The following is a 20,905-nucleotide window of genomic DNA, read 5'->3' as shown; positions in this document are numbered from 1 at the left end:
TGGATGTGGAGAGGATGTTTCCTATGTGAAAGGACTGGATAGGGTGGATGTGGAGAGGATATTTCCTGTGGTGAAAGGACTGGATAGGGTGGATGTGGAGAGGATGTTTCCTGTGGTGAAAGGACTGGATAGGGTGGATGTGGAGAGGATGTTTCCTGTGGTGAAAGGACTGGATAGGGTGGATGTGGAGAGGATGTTTCCTGTGGTGAAAGGACTGGATAGGGTGGATGTGGAGAGGATGTTTCCTATGTGAAAGGACTGGATAGGGTGGATGTGGAGAGGATGTTTCCTATGTGAAAGGACTGGATAGGGTGGATGTGGAGAGGATATTTCCTGTGGTGGAAGGACTGGATAGGGTGGATGTGGAGAGGATGTTTCCTGTGGTGAAAGGACTGGATAGGGTGGATGTGGAGAGGATGTTTCCTATGTGAAAGGACTGGATAGGGTGGATGTGGAGAGGATATTTCCTGTGGTGAAAGGACTGGATAGGGTGGATGTGGAGAGGATGTTTCCTGTGGTGAAAGGACTGGATAGGGTGGATGTGGAGAGGATGTTTCCTGTGGTGAAAGGACTGGATAGGGTGGATGTGGTGAGGATGTTTCCTGTGGTGAAAAGACTGGATAGGGTGGATGTGGAGAGGATGTTTCCTGTGGTGAAAGGACTGGATAGGGTGGATGTGGAGAGGATGTTTCCTGTGGTGAAAGGACTGGATAGGGTGGATGTGGAGAGGATGTTTCCTGTGGTGAAAGGACTGGATAGGGTGGATTTGGAGAGGATGTTTCCTGTGGTGAAAGGACTGGATAGGGTGGATGTGGAGAGGATATTTCCTGTGGTGAAAGGACTGGATAGGGTGGATGTGGAGAGGATGTTTCCTGTGGTGAAAGGACTGGATAGGGTGGATGTGGAGAGGATGTTTCCTGTGGTGAAAGGACTGGATAGGGTGGATGTGGAGAGGATGTTTCCTGTGGTGAAAAGACTGGATAGGGTGGATGTGGAGAGGATGTTTCCTGTGGTGAAAGGACTGGATAGGGTGGATGTGGAGAGGATGTTTCCTGTGGTGAAAGGACTGGATAGGGTGGATGTGGAGAGGATGTTTCCTGTGGTGAAAGGACTGGATAGGGTGGATGTGGAGAGGATGTTTCCTGTGGTGAAAGGACTGGATAGGGTGGATGTGGAGAGGATGTTTCCTGTTGTGAAAGGACTGGATAGGGTGGATATGGAGAGGATGTTTCCTGTGGTGAAAGGACTGGATAGGGTGGATGTGGAGAAGATGTTTCCTGTGGTGAAAGGACTGGATAGGGTGGATGTGGAGAGGATGTTTCCTGTGGTGAAAAGACTGGATAGGGTGGATGTGGAGAGGATGTTTCCTGTGGTGAAAGGACTGGATAGGGTGGATGTGGAGAGGATGTTTCCTGTGGTGAAATGACTGGATAGGGTGGATGTGGAGAGGATGTTTCCTGTGGTGAAAGGACTGGATAGGGTGGATGTGGAGAGGATGTTTCCTGTGGTGAAAGGACTGGATAGGGTGGATGTGGAGAGGATGTTTCCTGTGGTGAAAGGACTGGATAAGGTGGATGTGGAGAGGATGTTTCCTGTGGTGAAAGGAATGGATAGGGTGGATGTGGAGAGGATGTTTCCTGTGGTGAAAGGACTGGATAGGGTGGATGTGGAGAGGATGTTTCCTGTGGTGAAAGGACAAGATAGGGTGGATGTGGAGAGGATGTTTCCTATGGTGAAAGGACTGGATAGGGTGGATGTGGAGAGGATGTTTCCTGTGGTGAAAGGACAAGATAGGGTGGATGTGGAGAGGATGTTTCCTGTGGTGAAAGGACTGGATAGGGTGGATGTGGAGAGGATGTTTCCTGTGGTGAAAGGACTGGATAGGGTGGATGTGGAGAGGATGTTTCCTGTGGTGAAAGGACTGGATAGGGTGGATGTGGAGAGGATGTTTCCTGTGGTGAAAGGACAAGATAGGGTGGATGTGGAGAGGATGTTTCCTGTGGTGAAAGGACTGGATAGGGTGGATGTGGAGAGGATGTTTCCTGTGGTGAAAGGACTGGATAGGGTGGATGTGGAGAGGATGTTTCCTGTGGTGAAAGGACTGGATAGGGTGGATGTGGAGAGGATGTTTCCTGTGGTGAAAGGACTGGATAGGGTGGATGTGGAGAGGATGTTTCCTGTGGTGAAAGGACTGGATAGGGTGGATGTGGAGAGGATGTTTCCTGTGGTGAAAGGACTGGATAGGGTGGATGTGGAGAGGATGTTTCCTATGTGAAAGGACTGGATAGGGTGGATGTGGAGAGGATGTTTCCTATGTGAAAGGACTGGATAGGGTGGATGTGGAGAGGATATTTCCTGTGGTGAAAGGACTGGATAGGGTGGATGTGGAGAGGATGTTTCCTGTGGTGAAAGGACTGGATAGGGTGGATGTGGAGAGGATGTTTCCTATGTGAAAGGACTGGATAGGGTGGATGTGGAGAGGATATTTCCTGTGGTGAAAGGACTGGATAGGGTGGATGTGGAGAGGATGTTTCCTGTGGTGAAAGGACTGGATAGGGTGGATGTGGAGAGGATGTTTCCTGTGGTGAAAGGACTGGATAGGGTGGATGTGGAGAGGATGTTTCCTGTGGTGAAAAGACTGGATAGGGTGGATGTGGAGAGGATGTTTCCTGTGGTGAAAGGACTGGATAGGGTGGATGTGGAGAGGATGTTTCCTGTGGTGAAAGGACTGGATAGGGTGGATGTGGAGAGGATGTTTCCTGTGGTGAAAGGACTGGATAGCGTGGATGTGAAGAGGATGTTTCCTGTGGTGAAAGGACTGGATAGGGTGGATGTGGAGAGGATGTTTCCTGTGGTGAAAGGACTGGATAGGGTGGATGTGGAGAGGATGTTTCCTGTGGTGAAATGACTGGATAGGGTGGATGTGGAGAGGATGTTTCCTGTGGTGAAAGGACTGGATAGGGTGGATGTGGAGAGGATGTTTCCTGTGGTGAAAGGACTGGATAGGGTGGATGTGGAGAGGATGTTTCCTGTGGTGAAAGGACTGGAAAAGGTGGATGTGGAGAGGATGTTTCCTGTGGTGAAAGGAATGGATAGGGTGGATGTGGAGAGGATGTTTCCTGTGGTGAAAGGAATGGATAGGGTGGATGTGGAGAGGATGTTTCCTGTGGTGAATGGACTGGGTAGGGTGGATGTGGAGAGGATGTTTCCTGTGGTGAAAGGACTGGATAGGGTGGATGTGGAGAGGATGTTTCCTGTGGTGAAAGGAATGGATAGGGTGGATGTGGAGAGGATGTTTCCTGTGGTGAAAGGAATGGATAGGGTGGATGTGGAGAGGATGTTTCCTGTGGTGAAAGGACTGGATAGGGTGGATGTGGAGAGCATGTTTCCTATGGTGAAAGGACCGGATAGGGTGGATGTGGTGAGGATGTTAACTATGGTGAAAGGACTGGATAGGGTGGATGTGGAGAGGATGTTTCCTGTGGTGAAAGGACTGGATAGGGTGGATGTGGAGAGGATGTTTCCTGTGGTGAAAGGACTGGATAGGGTGGATGTGGAGAGGATGTTTCCTGTGGTGAAAGGAATGGATAGGGTGGATGTGGAGAGGATGTTTCCTGTGGTGAAAGGACTGGATAGGGTGGATGTGGAGAGGATGTTTCCTGTGGTGAAAGGACTGGATAGGGTGGATGTGGAGAGGATGTTTCCTGTGGTGAAAGGAATGGATAGGGTGGATGTGGAGAGGATGTTTCCTGTGGTGAAAGGACAAGATAGGGTGGATGTGGAGAGGATGTTTCCTGTGGTGAAAGGACAAGATAGGGTGGATGTGGAGAGGATGTTTCCTGTGGTGAAAGGACTGGATAGGGTGGATGTGGAGAGGATGCTTCCTGTGGTGAAAGTACTGGATAGGGTGGATGTGGAGAGGATGTTTCCTGTGGTGAAAGGACAAGATAGGGTGGATGTGGAGAGGATGTTTCCTGTGGAGAAAGGACTGGATAGGGTGGATGTGGAGAGGATGTTTCCTATGGTGAAAGGACTGGATAAGGTGGATGTGGAGAGGATGTTTCCTGTGGTGAAAGGACTGGATAGGGTGGATGTGGAGAGGATGTTTCCTATGTGAAAGGACTGGATAGGGTGGATGTGGAGAGGATATTTCCTGTGGTGAAAGGACTGGATTGGGTGGATGTGGAGAGGATGTTTCCTGTGGTGAAAGGACTGGATAGGGTGGATGTGGAGAGGATGTTTCCTATGGTGAAAGGACTGGATAGGGTCGATGTGGAGAGGATGTTTCCTATGTGAAAGGACTGGATAGGGTGGATGTGGAGAGGATGTTTCCTATGGTGAAAGGACTGGATAGGGTCGATGTGGAGAGGATGTTTCCTATGTGAAAGGACTGGATAGGGTGGATGTGGAGAGGATGTTTCCTATGGTGAAAGGACTGGATAGGGTGGATATGGAGAGGATGTTTCCTGTGGTGAAAGGACTGGATAGGGTGGATGTGGAGAGGATGTTTCCTATGTGAAAGGACTGGATAGGGTGGATGTGGAGAGGATATTTCCTGTGGTGAAAGGACTGGATAGGGTGGATGTGGAGAGGATGTTTCCTGTGGTGAAAGGACTGGATAGGGTGGATGTGGAGAGGATGTTTCCTATGGTGAAAGGACTGGATAGGGTCGATGTGGAGAGGATGTTTCCTATGTGAAAGGACTGGATAGGGTGGATGTGGAGAGGATGTTTCCTGTGGTGAAAGGACTGGATAGGGTGGATGTGGAGAGGATGTTTCCTGTGGTGAAAGGACTGGATAGGGTGGATGTGGAGAGGATGTTTCCTATGGTGAAAGGACTGGATAGGGTGGATGTGGAGAGGATGTTTCCTGTGGTGAAAGGACTGGATAGGGTGGATGTGGAGAGGATGTTTCCTGTGGTGAAAGGACTGGATAGGGTGGATGTGGAGAGGATGTTTCCTATGGTGAAATGACTGGATAAGGTGGATGTGGAGAGGTTGTTTCCTATGGTGAAATGACTGGATAGGGTGGATGTGGAGAGGATGTTTCCTGTGGTGAAAGGACTGGATAGGGTGGATGTGGAGAGAATGTTTCCTATGTGAAAGGACTGGATAGGGTGGATGTGGAGAGGATATTTCCTGTGGTGAAAGGACTGGATAGGGTGGATGTGGAGAGGATGTTTCCTGTGGTGAAAGGACTGGATAGGGTGGATGTGGAGAGGATGTTTCCTATGGTGAAAGGACTGGATAGGGTCGATGTGGAGAGGATGTTTCCTATGTGAAAGGACTGGATAGGGTGGATGTGGAGAGGATGTTTCCTGTGGTGAAAGGACTGGATAGGGTGGATGTGGAGAGGATGTTTCCTGTGGTGAAAGGACTGGATAGGGTGGATGTGGAGAGGATGTTTCCTATGGTGAAAGGACTGGATAGGGTGGATGTGGAGAGGATGTTTCCTGTGGTGAAAGGACTGGATAGGGTGGATGTGGAGAGGATGTTTCCTGTGGTGAAAGGACTGGATAGGGTGGATGTGGAGAGGATGTTTCCTATGGTGAAATGACTGGATAAGGTGGATGTGGAGAGGTTGTTTCCTATGGTGAAATGACTGGATAGGGTGGATGTGGAGAGGATGTTTCCTGTGGTGAAAGGACTGGATAGGGTGGATGTGGAGAGAATGTTTCCTATGTGAAAGGACTGGATAGGGTGGATGTGGAGAGGATATTTCCTGTGGTGAAAGGACTGGATAGGGTGGATGTGGAGAGGATGTTTCCTGTGGTGAAAGGACTGGATAGGGTGGATGTGGAGAGGATGTTTCCTATGGTGAAAGGACTGGATAGGGTGGATGTGGAGAGGATGTTTCCTATGTGAAAGGACTGGTTAGGGTGGATGTGGAGAGGATGTTTCCTGTGGTGAAAGGACTGGATAGGGTGGATGTGGAGAGGATGTTTCCTGTGGTGAAAGGACTGGATAGGGTGGATGTGGAGAGGATGTTTCCTGTGGTGAAAGGACTGGATAGGGTGGATATGGAGAGGATGTTTCCTGTGGTGAAAGGACTGGATAGGGTGGATGTGGAGAGGATGTTTCCTGTGGTGAAAGGACTGGATAGGGTGGATGTGGAGAGGATGTTTCCTATGGTGAAAGGACTGGATAGGGTGGATATGGAGAGGATGTTTCCTGTGGTGAAAGGACTGGATAGGGTGGATGTGGAGAGGATGTTTCCTGTGGTGAAATGACTGGATAGGGTGGATGTGGAGAGGATGTTTCCTGTGGTGAAAGGACTAGATAGGGTGGATGTGGAGAGGATGTTTCCTGTGGTGAAAGGACTGGATAGGGTGGATGTGGAGAAGATGTTTCCTATGGTGAAAGGACTAGATAGGGTGGATGTGGAGAGGATGTTTCCTATAGTGAAAGGACTGGATAGGGTGGATGTGGAGAGGATGTTTCCTGTGGTGAAAGGACTGGATAGGGTGGACGTGGAGAGGATGTTTCCTGTGGTGAAAGGACTGGATAGGGTGGATGTGGAGAGGATGTTTCCTATGGTGAAAGGACTGGATAGGGTGGATGTGGAGAGGATGTTTCCTACGGTGAAAGGACTGGATAGGGTGGATGTGCAGAGGATGTTTCCTGTGGTGAAAGGACTGGATAGGGTGGATGTGGAGAGGATGTTTCCTGTGGTGAAAGGACTGGATAGGGTGGAAGTGGAGATGATGTTTCCTATGGTGAAAGGACTGTATAGGGTGGACGTGGAGATGATGTTTCCTGTGGTGAAAGGACTGGATAGGGTGGATGTGGAGAGGATGTTTCCTGTGGTGAAAGGACTGGATATGGTGGATGTGGAGAGGATGTTTCCTGTGGTGAAAGGATTGGATAGGGTGGATGTGGAGAGGATGTTTCCTGTGGTGAAAGGACAAGATAGGGTGGATGTGGAGAGGATGTTTCCTGTGGTGAAAGGACTGGATAGGGTGGATGTGGAGAGGATGTTTCCTGTGGTGAAAGGACTGGATAGGTGGATGTGGAGAGGATGTTTCCCGTGGTGAAAGGACTGGATAGGGTGGATGTGGAGAGGATGTTTCCTGTGGTGAAAGGACTGGATAGGGTGGATGTGGAGAGGATGTTTCCTGTGGTGAAAGGACTGGATAGGGTGGATGTGGAGAGGATGTTTCCTGTGGTGAAAGGACTGGATAGGGTGGATGTGGAGAGGATGTTTCCTGTGGTGAAAGGACTGGATAGGGTGGATGTGGAGAGGATGTTTCCTGTTGTGAAAGGACTGGATAGGGTGGATATGGAGAGGATGTTTCCTGTGGTGAAAGGACTGGATAGGGTGGATGTGGAGAAGATGTTTCCTGTGGTGAAAGGACTGGATAGGGTGGATGTGGAGAAGATGTTTCCTGTGGTGAAAGGACTGGGTAGGGTGGATGTGGGAGGATGTTTCCTGTGGTGAAAGGACTGTGTAGGGTGGATGTGGAGAGGATGTTTCCTATGGTGAAAGGACTGGATAGGGTGGATGTGGAGAGGATGATTACTGTGGTGAAAGGACTGGATAGGGTGGATGTGGAGAGGATGTTTCCTGTGGTGAAAGGACTGGATAGGGTGGATGTGGAGAGGATGTTTCCTGCGGTGAAAGGACTGGATAGGGTGGATGTGGAGAGGATGATTACTGTGGTGAAAGGACTGGATAGGGTGCATGTGGAGAGGATGTTTCCTGTGGTGAAAGGACTGGATAGGGAGGATGTGGAGAGGATGTTTCCTGCGGTGAAAGGACTGGATAGGGTGGATGTGGAGATGATGTTTCCTATGGTGAAAGGACTGGATAGGGTGGATGTGGAGAGGATGTTTCCTGTGGTGAAAGGACTGGATAGGGTGGATGTGGAGAGGATGTTTCCTATGGTGAAAGGACTGGATAGGGTGGATGTGGAGAGGATGTTTCCAATGTGAAAGGACTGGATAGGGTGGATGTGGAGAGGATGTTTCCTGTGATGAAAGGACTGGATAGGGTGGATGTGGAGAGGATGTTTCCTGTGGTGAACGGACTGGATAGGGTGGATGTGGAGAGGATGTTTCCTATGGTGAAAGGACTGGATAGGGTGGATGTGGAGAGGATGTTTCCAATGTGAAAGGACTGGATAGGGTGGATGTGGAGAGGATGTTTCCTGTGGTGAAAGGACTGGATAGGGTGGATGTGGAAAGGATGTTTCCTGTGTTGAAAGGACTGGATAGGGTGGATGTGGAGAGGATGTTTCCTGTGGTGAAAGGACTGGATAGGGTGGATGTGGAGAGGATGTTTCCTGTGGTGAAAGGACTGGATAGGGTGGATGTGGAGAGGATGTTTCCTTTGGTGAAAGGACTGGATAGGGTGGATGTGGAGAAGATGTTTCCTGTGGTGAAAGGACTGGGTAGGGTGGATGTGGGAGGATGTTTCCTGTGGTGAAAGGACTGGGTAGGGTGGATGTGGAGAGGATGTTTCCTATGGTGAAAGGACTGGATAGGGTGGATGTGGAGAGGATGATTACTGTGGTGAAAGGACTGGATAGGGTGGATGTGGAGAGGATGTTTCCTGTGGTGAAAGGACTGGATAGGGTGGATGTGGAGAGGATGATTCCTGTGGTGAAAGGACTGGATAGGGTGGATGTGGAGAGGATGTTTCCTGTGGTGAAAGGACTGGATAGGGTGGATGTGGAGAGGATGTTTCCTGTGGTGAAAGGACGCGATAGGGTGGATGTGGAGAGGATGTTTCCTGTGGTGAAAGGACTGGATAGGGTGGATGTGGAGAGGATGTTTCCTGTGGTGAAAGGACTGGATAGGGTGGATGTGGAGAGGATGTTTCCTGTGGTGAAAGGACTGGATAAGGTGGATGTGGAGAGGATGTTTCCTGTGGTGAAAGGACTGGATAAGGTGGATGTGGAGAGGATGTTTCCTGTGGTGAAAGGACTGGATAAGGTGGATGTGGAGAGGATGCTTCCTGTGGTGAAAGGACTGGATAGGGTGGATGTGGAGAGGATGTTTCCTGTGGTGAAAGGACTGGATAGGGTGGACGTGGAGATGATGTTTCCTGTGGTGAAAGGACTGGATAGGGTGGATGTGGAGAGGATGTTTCCTGTGGTGAAAGGACTGGATAGGGTGGATGTGGAGAGGATGTTTCCTGTGGTGAAAGTATTGGATAGGGTGGATGTGCAGAGGATGTTTCCTGTGGTGAAAGGACAAGATAGGGTGGATGTGGAGAGGATGTTTCCTGTGGTGAAAGGACTGGATAGGGTGGATGTGGAGAGGATGTTTCCTGTGGTGAAAGGACTGGATAGGGTGGATGTGGAGAGGATGTTTCCTTTGGTGAAAGGACTGGATAGGGTGGATGTGGAGAGGATGTTTCCTGTGGTGAAAGGACTGGATAGGGTGGATGTGGAGAGGATGTTTCCTGTTGTGAAAGGACTGGATAGGGTGGATATGGAGAGGATGTTTCCTGTGGTGAAAGGACTGGATAGGGTGGATGTGGAGAAGATGTTTCCTGTGGTGAAAGGACTGGATAGGGTGGATGTGGAGAAGATGTTTCCTGTGGTGAAAGGACTGGGTAGGGTGGATGTGGGAGGATGTTTCCTGTGGTGAAAGGACTGGGTAGGGTGGATGTGGAGAGGATGTTTCCTATGGTGAAAGGACTGGAAAGGGTGGATGTGGAGAGGATGTTTCCTGTGGTGAAAGGACTGGATAGGGTGGATGTGGAGAGGATGTTTCCTATGGTGAAAGGACTGGATAGGGTGGATGTGGAGAGGATGATTACTGTGGTGAAAGGACTGGATAGGGTGGATGTGGAGAGGATGTTTCCTGTTGTGAAAGGACTGGATAGGGTGGATATGGAGAGGATGTTTCCTGTGGTGAAAGGACTGGATAGGGTGGATGTGGAGAAGATGTTTCCTGTGGTGAAAGGACTGGGTAGGGTGGATGTGGGAGGATGTTTCCTGTGGTGAAAGGACTGGATAGGGTGGATGTGGAGAGGATGTTTCCTGTGGTGAAAGGACTGGATAGGGTGGATGTGGAGAGGATGATTCCTGTGGTGAAAGGACTGGATAGGGTGGATGTGGAGATGATGTTTCCTATGGTGAAAGGACTGGATAGGGTGGATGTGGAGAGGATGTTTCCTGTGGTGAAAGGACTGGATAGGGTGGATGTGGAGAGGATGTTTCCTGTGGTGAAAGGACTGGATAGGGTGGATGTGGAGAGGATGATTCCTGTGGTGAAAGGACTGGATAGGGTGGATGTGGAGAGGATGTTTCCTGTGGTGAAAGGACTGGATAGGGTGGATGTGGAGAGGATGTTTCCTGTGGTGAAAGGACTGGATAGGGTGGATGTGGAGAGGATGTTTCCTGTGGTGAAAGGACTGGATAGGGTGGATGTGGAGAGGATGTTTCCTGTGGTGAAAGGACTGGATAGGGTGGATGTGGAGAGGATGTTTCCTGTGGTGAAAGGAATGGATAGGGTGGATGTGGACAGGATGTTTCCTTTGGTGAAAGGACTGGATAGGGTGGATGTGGAGAGGATGTTTCCTGTGGTGAAAGGACTGGATAGGGTGGATGTGGAGAGGATGATTCCTGTGGTGAAAGGACTGGATAGGGTGGATGTGGAGATGATGTTTCCTATGGTGAAAGGACTGGATAGGGTGGATGTGGAGAGGATGTTTCCTGTGGTGAAAGGACTGGATAGGGTGGATGTGGAGAGGATGTTTCCTGTGGTGAAAGGACTGGATAGGGTGGATGTGGAGAGGATGATTCCTGTGGTGAAAGGACTGGATAGGGTGGATGTGGAGAGGATGTTTCCTGTGGTGAAAGGACTGGATAGGGTGGATGTGGAGAGGATGTTTCCTGTGGTGAAAGGACTGGATAGGGTGGATGTGGAGAGGATGTTTCCTGTGGTGAAAGGACTGGATAGGGTGGATGTGGAGAGGATGTTTCCTGTGGTGAAAGGATTGGATAGGGTGGATGTGGAGAGGATGTTTCCTGTGGTGAAAGGACTGGATAGGGTGGATGTGGAGAGGATGTTTCCTGTCGTGAAAGGACTGGATAGGGTGGATGTGGAGAGGATGTTTCCTGAGGTGAAAGGACTGGATAGGGTGGATGTGGAGAGGATGTTTCCTGTGGTGAAAGGACTGGATAGGGTGGATGTCGAGAGGATGTTTCCTATGGTGAAAGGACTGGATAGGGTGGATGTGGAGAGGATGTTTCCTGTGGTGAAAGGACTAGATAGGGTGGATGTGGAGAGGATGTTTCCTATAGTGAAAGGACTGAATAGGGTGGATGTGGAGAGGATGTTTCCTATGGTGAAAGGACTGGATAGGGTGGATGTGGAGAGGATGTTTCCTATAGTGAAAGGACTGGATAGGGTGGATGTGGAGAGGATGTTTCCTGTGGTGAAAGGACTGGATAGGGTGGACGTGGAGAGGATGTTTCCTGTGGTGAAAGTACTGGATAGGGTGGATGTGGCGAGGATGTTTCCTGTGGTGAAAGGACTGGATAGGGTGGATGTGGAGAGGATGTTTCCTATGGTGAAAGGACTGGATAGGGTGGATGTGGAGAGGATGTTTCCTGTGGTGAAAGGACTGGATAGGGTGGATGTGGAGAGGATGATTCCTGTGGTAAAAGGACTGGGTAGGGTGGATGTGGAGATGATGTTTCCTATGGTGAATGGACTGGATAGGGTGGATGTGGAGAGGATGTTTCCTGTGGTGAAAGGTCTGGATAGGGTGGATGTGGAGAGGATGTTTCCTGTGGTGAAAGGACTGGATAGGGTGGATGTGGAGAGGATGTTTCCCGTGGTGAAAGGACTGGATAGGGTGGATGTGGACAGGATGTTTCCTTTGGTGAAAGCACTGGATAGGGTGGATGTGGAGAGGATGTTTCCTGTGGTGAAAGGACTGGATAGGGTGGATGTGGAGAGGATGTTTCCTATGGTGAAAGGACTGGATAGGGTGGATGTGGAGAGAATGTTTCCTGTGGTGAAAGGACTGGATAGGGTGGATGTGGAGAGGATGTTTCCTGTGGTGAAAGGACAAGATAGGGTGGATGTGGAGAGCATGTTTCCTGTGGTGAAAGGACTGGATAGGGTGGATGTGGAGAGGATGTTTCCTGAGGTGAAAGGACTGGATAGGGTGGATGTGGAGAGGATGTTTCCTGTGGTGAAAGGACTGGATAGGGTGGATGTCGAGAGGATGTTTCCTATGGTGAAAGGACTGGATAGGGTGGATGTGGAGAGGATGTTTCCTATGGTGAAAGGACTAGATAGGGTGGATGTGGAGAGGATGTTTTCTGTAGTGAAAGGACTGGATAGGGTGGAGGTGGAGAGGATGTTTCCTATGGTGAAAGGACTGGATAGGGTGGATGTGGAGAAGATGTTTCCTTTGGTGAAAGGACTGGATAGGGTGGATGTGGAGAGGATGTTTCCTGTGGTGAAAGGACAAGATAGGGTGGATGTGGAGAGGATGTTTCCTGTGGTGAAAGGACTGGAGAGGGTGGATGTGGAGAGGATGTTTCCTGAGGTGAAAGGACTGGATAGGGTGGATGTGGAGAGGATGTTTCCTGTGGTGAAAGGACTGGATATGGTGGATGTGGAGAGGTTGTTTCCTATGGTGAAAGGACTGGATAGGGTGGATGTGGAGAGGATGTTTCCTGTGGTGAAAGGACTGGATAGGGTGGATGTGGAGAGGATGTTTCCTATGGTGAAAGGACTAGATAGGGTGGATGTGGAGAGGATGTTTCCTGTGGTGAAAGGACTGGATAGGGTGGATGTGGAGAGGATGTTTCCTGTGGTGAAAGGACAAGATAGGGTGGATGTGGAGAGGATGTTTCCTGTGGTGAAAGGACTGGATAGGGTGGATGTGGAGAGGATGTTTCCTGAGGTGAAAGGACTGGATAGGGTGGATGTGGAGAGGATGTTTCCTCTGGTGAAAGGACTGGATAGGGTGGATGTGGAGAGGATGTTTCCTATGGTGAAAGGACCGGATAGGGTGGATGTGGAGAGGATATTTCCTGTGGTAAACGGACTGGATAAGGTGGATGTGGAGAGGATGTTTCCTGTGGTGAAAGGACTGGATAAGGAAAAAGGTGGAGAGGATGTTTCCTATGGTGAAAGGACTGGATAGGGTGGATGTGGAGAGGATGTTTCCTGTGGTGAAAGGACTGGATAGGGTGGATGTGGAGAGGTTGTTTCCTGTGGTGAAAGGACTGGATAGCGTGGATGTGGAGAGGATGTTTCCTGTGGTGAAAGGACTGGATAGGGTGGATGTGGAGTGGATGTTTCCTACGGTGAAAGGACTGGATAGGGTGGATGTGGAGAGGATGTTTCCTGTGGTGAAAGGACTGGATAGGGTGGATGTGGAGAGGATGTTTCCTGTGGTGAAAGGACAAGATAGGGTGGATGTGGAGAGGATGTTTCCTATGGTGAAAGGACTGGATAGGGTGGATGTGGAGAGGATGTTTCCTACGGTGAAAGGACTGGATAGGGTGGATGTGCAGAGGATGTTTCCTGTGGTGAAAGGACTGGATAGGGTGGATGTGGAGAGGATGTTTCCTGTGGTGAAAGGACTGGATAGGGTGGAAGTGGAGATGATGTTTCCTATGGTGAAAGGACTGTATAGGGTGGACGTGGAGATGATGTTTCCTGTGGTGAAAGGACTGGATAGGGTGGATGTGGAGAGGATGTTTCCTGTGGTGAAAGGACTGGATATGGTGGATGTGGAGAGGATGTTTCCTGTGGTGAAAGGATTGGATAGGGTGGATGTGGAGAGGATGTTTCCTGTGGTGAAAGGACAAGATAGGGTGGATGTGGAGAGGATGTTTCCTGTGGTGAAAGGACTGGATAGGGTGGATGTGGAGAGGATGTTTCCTGTGGTGAAAGGACTGGATAGGTGGATGTGGAGAGGATGTTTCCCGTGGTGAAAGGACTGGATAGGGTGGATGTGGAGAGGATGTTTCCTGTGGTGAAAGGACTGGATAGGGTGGATGTGGAGAGGATGTTTCCTGTGGTGAAAGGACTGGATAGGGTGGATGTGGAGAGGATGTTTCCTATGGTAAAAGGACTGGATAGGGTGGATGTGGAGAGGATGTTTCCAATGTGAAAGGACTGGATAGGGTGGATGTGGAGTGGATGTTTCCTGTGGTGAAAGGACTGGATAGGGTGGATGTGGAGAGGATGTTTCCTGTGGTGAAAGGACTGGATAGGGTGGATGTGGAGAGGATGTTTCCTGTGGTGAAAGGACTGGATAGGGTGGATGTGGAGAGGATGTTTCCTGTGGTGAAAGGACTGGATAGGGTGGATGTGGAGAGGATGTTTCCTGTGGTGAAAGGACTGGATAGGGTGGATGTGGAGAGGATGTTTCCTGTTGTGAAAGGACTGGATAGGGTGGATATGGAGAGGATGTTTCCTGTGGTGAAAGGACTGGATAGGGTGGATGTGGAGAAGATGTTTCCTGTGGTGAAAGGACTGGATAGGGTGGATGTGGAGAAGATGTTTCCTGTGGTGAAAGGACTGGGTAGGGTGGATGTGGGAGGATGTTTCCTGTGGTGAAAGGACTGTGTAGGGTGGATGTGGAGAGGATGTTTCCTATGGTGAAAGGACTGGATAGGGTGGATGTGGAGAGGATGATTACTGTGGTGAAAGGACTGGATAGGGTGGATGTGGAGAGGATGTTTCCTGTGGTGAAAGGACTGGATAGGGTGGATGTGGAGAGGATGTTTCCTGCGGTGAAAGGACTGGATAGGGTGGATGTGGAGAGGATGATTACTGTGGTGAAAGGACTGGATAGGGTGCATGTGGAGAGGATGTTTCCTGTGGTGAAAGGACTGGATAGGGAGGATGTGGAGAGGATGTTTCCTGCGGTGAAAGGACTGGATAGGGTGGATGTGGAGATGATGTTTCCTATGGTGAAAGGACTGGATAGGGTGGATGTGGAGAGGATGTTTCCTGTGGTGAAAGGACTGGATAGGGTGGATGTGGAGAGGATGTTTCCTATGGTGAAAGGACTGGATAGGGTGGATGTGGAGAGGATGTTTCCAATGTGAAAGGACTGGATAGGGTGGATGTGGAGAGGATGTTTCCTGTGATGAAAGGACTGGATAGGGTGGATGTGGAGAGGATGTTTCCTGTGGTGAACGGACTGGATAGGGTGGATGTGGAGAGGATGTTTCCTATGGTGAAAGGACTGGATAGGGTGGATGTGGAGAGGATGTTTCCAATGTGAAAGGACTGGATAGGGTGGATGTGGAGAGGATGTTTCCTGTGGTGAAAGGACTGGATAGGGTGGATGTGGAAAGGATGTTTCCTGTGTTGAAAGGACTGGATAGGGTGGATGTGGAGAGGATGTTTCCTGTGGTGAAAGGACTGGATAGGGTGGATGTGGAGAGGATGTTTCCTGTGGTGAAAGGACTGGATAGGGTGGATGTGGAGAGGATGTTTCCTTTGGTGAAAGGACTGGATAGGGTGGATGTGGAGAAGATGTTTCCTGTGGTGAAAGGACTGGGTAGGGTGGATGTGGGAGGATGTTTCCTGTGGTGAAAGGACTGGGTAGGGTGGATGTGGAGAGGATGTTTCCTATGGTGAAAGGACTGGATAGGGTGGATGTGGAGAGGATGATTACTGTGGTGAAAGGACTGGATAGGGTGGATGTGGAGAGGATGTTTCCTGTGGTGAAAGGACTGGATAGGGTGGATGTGGAGAGGATGATTCCTGTGGTGAAAGGACTGGATAGGGTGGATGTGGAGAGGATGTTTCCTGTGGTGAAAGGACTGGATAGGGTGGATGTGGAGAGGATGTTTCCTGTGGTGAAAGGACGCGATAGGGTGGATGTGGAGAGGATGTTTCCTGTGGTGAAAGGACTGGATAGGGTGGATGTGGAGAGGATGTTTCCTGTGGTGAAAGGACTGGATAGGGTGGATGTGGAGAGGATGTTTCCTGTGGTGAAAGGACTGGATAAGGTGGATGTGGAGAGGATGTTTCCTGTGGTGAAAGGACTGGATAAGGTGGATGTGGAGAGGATGTTTCCTGTGGTGAAAGGACTGGATAAGGTGGATGTGGAGAGGATGCTTCCTGTGGTGAAAGGACTGGATAGGGTGGATGTGGAGAGGATGTTTCCTGTGGTGAAAGGACTGGATAGGGTGGACGTGGAGATGATGTTTCCTGTGGTGAAAGGACTGGATAGGGTGGATGTGGAGAGGATGTTTCCTGTGGTGAAAGGACTGGATAGGGTGGATGTGGAGAGGATGTTTCCTGTGGTGAAAGTATTGGATAGGGTGGATGTGCAGAGGATGTTTCCTGTGGTGAAAGGACAAGATAGGGTGGATGTGGAGAGGATGTTTCCTGTGGTGAAAGGACTGGATAGGGTGGATGTGGAGAGGATGTTTCCTGTGGTGAAAGGACTGGATAGGGTGGATGTGGAGAGGATGTTTCCTTTGGTGAAAGGACTGGATAGGGTGGATGTGGAGAGGATGTTTCCTGTGGTGAAAGGACTGGATAGGGTGGATGTGGAGAGGATGTTTCCTGTTGTGAAAGGACTGGATAGGGTGGATATGGAGAGGATGTTTCCTGTGGTGAAAGGACTGGATAGGGTGGATGTGGAGAAGATGTTTCCTGTGGTGAAAGGACTGGATAGGGTGGATGTGGAGAAGATGTTTCCTGTGGTGAAAGGACTGGGTAGGGTGGATGTGGGAGGATGTTTCCTGTGGTGAAAGGACTGGGTAGGGTGGATGTGGAGAGGATGTTTCCTATGGTGAAAGGACTGGAAAGGGTGGATGTGGAGAGGATGTTTCCTGTGGTGAAAGGACTGGATAGGGTGGATGTGGAGAGGATGTTTCCTATGGTGAAAGGACTGGATAGGGTGGATGTGGAGAGGATGATTACTGTGGTGAAAGGACTGGATAGGGTGGATGTGGAGAGGATGTTTCCTGTTGTGAAAGGACTGGATAGGGTGGATATGGAGAGGATGTTTCCTGTGGTGAAAGGACTGGATAGGGTGGATGTGGAGAAGATGTTTCCTGTGGTGAAAGGACTGGGTAGGGTGGATGTGGGAGGATGTTTCCTGTGGTGAAAGGACTGGATAGGGTGGATGTGGAGAGGATGTTTCCTGTGGTGAAAGGACTGGATAGGGTGGATGTGGAGAGGATGATTCCTGTGGTGAAAGGACTGGATAGGGTGGATGTGGAGATGATGTTTCCTATGGTGAAAGGACTGGATAGGGTGGATGTGGAGAGGATGTTTCCTGTGGTGAAAGGACTGGATAGGGTGGATGTGGAGAGGATGTTTCCTGTGGTGAAAGGACTGGATAGGGTGGATGTGGAGAGGATGATTCCTGTGGTGAAAGGACTGGATAGGGTGGATGTGGAGAGGATGTTTCCTGTGGTGAAAGGACTGGATAGGGTGGATGTGGAGAGGATGTTTCCTGTGGTGAAAGGACTGGATAGGGTGGATGTGGAGAGGATGTTTCCTGTGGTGAAAGGACTGGATAGGGTGGATGTGGAGAGGATGTTTCCTGTGGTGAAAGGACTGGATAGGGTGGATGTGGAGAGGATGTTTCCTGTGGTGAAAGGAATGGATAGGGTGGATGTGGACAGGATGTTTCCTTTGGTGAAAGGACTGGATAGGGTGGATGTGGAGAGGATGTTTCCTGTGGTGAAAGGACTGGATAGGGTGGATGTGGAGAGGATGATTCCTGTGGTGAAAGGACTGGATAGGGTGGATGTGGAGATGATGTTTCCTATGGTGAAAGGACTGGATAGGGTGGATGTGGAGAGGATGTTTCCTGTGGTGAAAGGACTGGATAGGGTGGATGTGGAGAGGATGTTTCCTGTGGTGAAAGGACTGGATAGGGTGGATGTGGAGAGGATGATTCCTGTGGTGAAAGGACTGGATAGGGTGGATGTGGAGAGGATGTTTCCTGTGGTGAAAGGACTGGATAGGGTGGATGTGGAGAGGATGTTTCCTGTGGTGAAAGGACTGGATAGGGTGGATGTGGAGAGGATGTTTCCTGTGGTGAAAGGACTGGATAGGGTGGATGTGGAGAGGATGTTTCCTGTGGTGAAAGGATTGGATAGGGTGGATGTGGAGAGGATGTTTCCTGTGGTGAAAGGACTGGATAGGGTGGATGTGGAGAGGATGTTTCCTGTCGTGAAAGGACTGGATAGGGTGGATGTGGAGAGGATGTTTCCTGAGGTGAAAGGACTGGATAGGGTGGATGTGGAGAGGATGTTTCCTGTGGTGAAAGGACTGGATAGGGTGGATGTCGAGAGGATGTTTCCTATGGTGAAAGGACTGGATAGGGTGGATGTGGAGAGGATGTTTCCTGTGGTGAAAGGACTAGATAGGGTGGATGTGGAGAGGATGTTTCCTATAGTGAAAGGACTGAATAGGGTGGATGTGGAGAGGATGTTTCCTATGGTGAAAGGACTGGATAGGGTGGATGTGGAGAGGATGTTTCCTATAGTGAAAGGACTGGATAGGGTGGATGTGGAGAGGATGTTTCCTGTGGTGAAAGGACTGGATAGGGTGGACGTGGAGAGGATGTTTCCTGTGGTGAAAGTACTGGATAGGGTGGATGTGGCGAGGATGTTTCCTGTGGTGAAAGGACTGGATAGGGTGGATGTGGAGAGGATGTTTCCTATGGTGAAAGGACTGGATAGGGTGGATGTGGAGAGGATGTTTCCTGTGGTGAAAGGACTGGATAGGGTGGATGTGGAGAGGATGATTCCTGTGGTAAAAGGACTGGGTAGGGTGGATGTGGAGATGATGTTTCCTATGGTGAATGGACTGGATAGGGTGGATGTGGAGAGGATGTTTCCTGTGGTGAAAGGTCTGGATAGGGTGGATGTGGAGAGGATGTTTCCTGTGGTGAAAGGACTGGATAGGGTGGATGTGGAGAGGATGTTTCCCGTGGTGAAAGGACTGGATAGGGTGGATGTGGACAGGATGTTTCCTTTGGTGAAAGGACTGGATAGGGTGGATGTGGAGAGGATGTTTCCTGTGGTGAAAGGACTGGATAGGGTGGATGTGGAGAGGATGTTTCCTATGGTGAAAGGACTGGATAGGGTGGATGTGGAGAGAATGTTTCCTGTGGTGAAAGGACTGGATAGGGTGGATGTGGAGAGGATGTTTCCTGTGGTGAAAGGACAAGATAGGGTGGATGTGGAGAGCATGTTTCCTGTGGTGAAAGGACTGGATAGGGTGGATGTGGAGAGGATGTTTCCTGAGGTGAAAGGACTGGATAGGGTGGATGTGGAGAGGATGTTTCCTGTGGTGAAAGGACTGGATAGGGTGGATGTCGAGAGGATGTTTCCTATGGTGAAAGGACTGGATAGGGTGGATGTGGAGAGGATGTTTCCTATGGTGAAAGGACTAGATAGGGTGGATGTGGAGAGGATGTTTTCTGTAGTGAAAGGACTGGATAGGGTGGAGGTGGAGAGGATGTTTCCTATGGTGAAAGGACTGGATAGGGTGGATGTGGAGAAGATGTTTCCTTTGGTGAAAGGACTGGATAGGGTGGATGTGGAGAGGATGTTTCCTGTGGTGAAAGGACAAGATAGGGTGGATGTGGAGAGGATGTTTCCTGTGGTGAAAGGACTGGAGAGGGTGGATGTGGAGAGGATGTTTCCTGAGGTGAAAGGACTGGATAGGGTGGATGTGGAGAGGATGTTTCCTGTGGTGAAAGGACTGGATATGGTGGATGTGGAGAGGTTGTTTCCTATGGTGAAAGGACTGGATAGGGTGGATGTGGAGAGGATGTTTCCTGTGGTGAAAGGACTGGATAGGGTGGATGTGGAGAGGATGTTTCCTATGGTGAAAGGACTAGATAGGGTGGATGTGGAGAGGATGTTTCCTGTGGTGAAAGGACTGGATAGGGTGGATGTGGAGAGGATGTTTCCTGTGGTGAAAGGACAAGATAGGGTGGATGTGGAGAGGATGTTTCCTGTGGTGAAAGGACTGGATAGGGTGGATGTGGAGAGGATGTTTCCTGAGGTGAAAGGACTGGATAGGGTGGATGTGGAGAGGATGTTTCCTCTGGTGAAAGGACTGGATAGGGTGGATGTGGAGAGGATGTTTCCTATGGTGAAAGGACCGGATAGGGTGGATGTGGAGAGGATATTTCCTGTGGTAAACGGACTGGATAAGGTGGATGTGGAGAGGATGTTTCCTGTGGTGAAAGGACTGGATAAGGAAAAAGGTGGAGAGGATGTTTCCTATGGTGAAAGGACTGGATAGGGTGGATGTGGAGAGGATGTTTCCTGTGGTGAAAGGACTGGATAGGGTGGATGTGGAGAGGTTGTTTCCTGTGGTGAAAGGACTGGATAGCGTGGATGTGGAGAGGATGTTTCCTGTGGTGAAAGGACTGGATAGGGTGGATGTGGAGTGGATGTTTCCTACGGTGAAAGGACTGGATAGGGTGGATGTGGAGAGGATGTTTCCTGTGGTGAAAGGACTGGATAGGGTGGATGTGGAGAGGATGTTTCCTGTGGTGAAAGGACAAGATAGGGTGGATCTGGAGAGGATGTTTCCTGAGGTGAAAGGACTGGATAGGGTGGATGTGGAGAGGATGTTTCCTGTGGTGAAAGGACTGGATAGGGTGGATGTGGAGAGGATGTTTCCTGTAGTGAAAGGACTGGATAGGGTGGATGTGGAGAGGATGTTTCCTGTGTTGAAAGGACTGGATAGGGTGGATGTGGAGAGGATGTTTCCTGTGGTGGAAGGACTGGATAGGGTGGATGTGGAGAGGATGTTTCCTATGGTGAAAGGACTAGATAGGGTGGATGTGGAGAGGATGTTTCCTGTGGTGAAAGGACTGGATAGGGTGGATGTGGAGAGGATGTTAACTATGGTGAAAGGACTGGATAGGGTGGATGTGGAGAGGATGTTTCCTATGGTGAAAGGACTGGATAGGGTGGATGTGG

Source organism: Hypanus sabinus, unplaced genomic scaffold, assembly GCF_030144855.1.
Source record: "Hypanus sabinus isolate sHypSab1 unplaced genomic scaffold, sHypSab1.hap1 scaffold_398, whole genome shotgun sequence".
NCBI lineage: Eukaryota > Metazoa > Chordata > Chondrichthyes > Myliobatiformes > Dasyatidae > Hypanus > Hypanus sabinus.
This window is presented reverse-complemented; position numbering follows the sequence as displayed.